Below are 2,643 nucleotides of genomic sequence, written 5' to 3'. Positions count from 1 at the left end.
TCCTTTGTAATTTATCCAAAACTCCAAAAAATGGCTTTAGATATATTTAAAAACTGCTCTAATTTCCACCTCAGCAGAACGACAGGTTTGGCAGGTTATTACCAGGTGATGTTGCAGGATGTTTGTACATCCTTAGTAGTGTGTCACTTTAAATTGTTAGGATATACAAAGGATAAAGACGAATGTATTTCTTGTAGATGGAAAGAAACGACTTACCGTGAAAGAAGTACATTCAAAAAATTTAGTAGCGCCCTCTTTGGCAACAACAGTAATTTTTTCAAGAAAAAATTCCAGGTAAACTGTGGCAGTAACGGGCACATCACATTCCAGCCACGTACAGACTTTGCCTTCAGATCCGCTAGTCATTTTGAATGGTGTAATTATCAAATATTCACATTTGGGGCCTGGTGTTTTAGTACTGGAATGAAACAATTAGTTTTTGAAAAAGTTTTTTTTTTTATTATTGTATAAACTTTTTTTCAGATGTGTTTCTCTTCTATGAAACTTAGATCCAGACCTATTCTTACAGAGCAAAGTTCACTACAGACATTAGCATCTGATTCTACATTCTCTTTAAGGCAGCTACCAAGTTTATCTCAAATTTCATTATGGTGCTATTTTGCATCTCATTAAAGCAGAACTATAAAAAAAATAAAAAACAAATCTCTTACTTTTACTTATGAAAAGCCCTCGATCAAGGCCTTGTATGTAGTCTCTGTCTTTTTCTCCAGTCTCTCTCTCTCAGCAAGTTTGCAGCAGTCTCTTGCCATCTTTTGTAGCATGTCTGCAGTCTCTAACCTTCTCTTACAGTTAGCCTAAAGCAGACTGTTGCAGTCTCTAACAGTTTTCTAAAGCATTACATTTCTTGAATATTATGTGAGCCTTTTTGTTGACCACACTTTAGGTTGCCTATACATATCAAGACAGTTGGCCCTACTGGATTCTACAAAAATAGTGTGCCCTGGATTTATTTGCTGCAAGCTTTACAAAAGAGTCCAAATGATTTATAACAAGTCTTTAAAATGGGAGTAGGTAGAAGACAAGAAAAAAACTATTATTGTGCCTCTCTACATATCCTATAATAACATTTTGCTTTATATTCCATATCAAGAGTGGCCACCATATAAATGTACATTACCCCCTCTCATGTGAGTACCTGGAACTAAGCAAAACGGAGAAACTCACACTTCAACATGCTAGCAAAACAGTGAAAATATTAGACTTGGGTTACCTGGTAACTGGAGAATGGCATGATTCAGTTGACACGGGCTCAGATGATCTAAAAGGAACACAAAATATAGAGATTTTATATTGTAAATGTATTTTGTTAAATGAATTTAGATATTTTCAGTATTAGGCATTGATAATAATATAGCATACAAAGTCATTTCTGACAACTGTGTGCTTACACTCCGGTGCAACAACTTTGGAAAGACCCTTTTCTGTTCCAATATGACTGTACCCCGTGCAAAAAGCCATCATCATAAAGACATAGTTTGGTGTGGATTTAATATGAAGGAACTCAAGTGTCCTACAAAGCCCTGACCTCAACCAAATACCATATCGACCAACTTTGCAATGGAATGCCAGGTCTTAAACTCAAGAATGCTCTTTTGGCTAAATGGGCAAAAAGTCCCACAAATATGAAACAAAATCTTCTGGAAATGTGGAGGCTATTTTAAAAGCAAAAGCAGAACAAATGACTTCTAGATTTAGTTTTATTTAGAGTCTTGTAACATAATGGGGTCACATGTTTAGGAGCCATCCTATTGCATTTCCTTTCCTATACTTCCAAAACAATTATAAAACCTTTGCCAGGATATATCTTCAATATTTAGAATAAACCTCTCCAAAGCAAAGGAAATCCTCCTGCCCAGTCACTTATGGTGTCACTACATCTCTCCCCCATTCCTTTTTCAGTGACCATTCAAATATAGGATTTAACCTTTAAGTGGTAATTAAGACAAATATCCCTATTGAGGACAAGGTTTATAATCCCTTACCATTATATTCAAAACTAGACTGACTTCACATTTTAAAGGAATGTCATTCTAGAGAAATTTAATTGCCACTGTTGACCTTTTTTTAAAATGCTAGTTGCCTAAGTGTTTCTGGCTTCAGCATTTTTTAAGTCACTGACTTGGAGAAAGTACACAGATTAGAAAAATCACAATGCCTTATATTGAATACTTGTTTGAGGTCAGTGTCTCCCAAATCACTGAAACCAATGGATCAGCCAGGCAGCCAAGTAACTCATAGTTTTAGAGAATTCACCAGTTGCAATCTATATGGTTTCTTAGATAAGGTAAAAGAAAATGTCTTACTGTGATTTGCCTCTTGAAGTGAGACCCAAGAGAATAAAACTCAGCAGAAGGCCTCTGGAATACATCTTCACCGATGCTGGCTGGACCGGGAGCAGGTAACTTCAAGGATAAACACCTGAAATCTCAGACCTTTATAGACCTGAAGGCAGAACTAACTTCCTGCATGGTCATTGCCACCACATAAGCAAAGTCTGTTGTCTGACAGTAGGCATATTTGCAAACGTTATGCAAAGAGGAACAATTCGGGGAATAGAATTTTCTGGATCGGATACAGTGTTTGAATTTCCTCAATAACTATCTAAAAGAACAATAATTCCCT

General features: G+C 36.2%; 1 long non-coding RNA gene across 1 annotated transcript; it reads right to left on the bottom strand.

Moving 5' to 3' along the window:
- Window positions 1-220: 220 nt before the first annotated feature.
- LOC140339312 (uncharacterized) lies at window positions 221-2,414 on the bottom strand. Its single transcript, XR_011922423.1, has 3 exons — window positions 2,325-2,414; window positions 1,232-1,279; window positions 221-418 (listed from the first exon to the last, which is right to left on the bottom strand). It is a non-coding gene; the product is annotated as an uncharacterized lncRNA (long non-coding RNA).
- Between the last annotated feature and the right edge of the window lie 229 nt (window positions 2,415-2,643).

This window comes from Pyxicephalus adspersus, chromosome 10 (assembly GCF_032062135.1).
Source record: "Pyxicephalus adspersus chromosome 10, UCB_Pads_2.0, whole genome shotgun sequence".
In the NCBI taxonomy this organism is placed as follows: Eukaryota; Metazoa; Chordata; class Amphibia; order Anura; family Pyxicephalidae; genus Pyxicephalus; species Pyxicephalus adspersus.
This window is presented reverse-complemented; position numbering and strand designations above follow the sequence as displayed.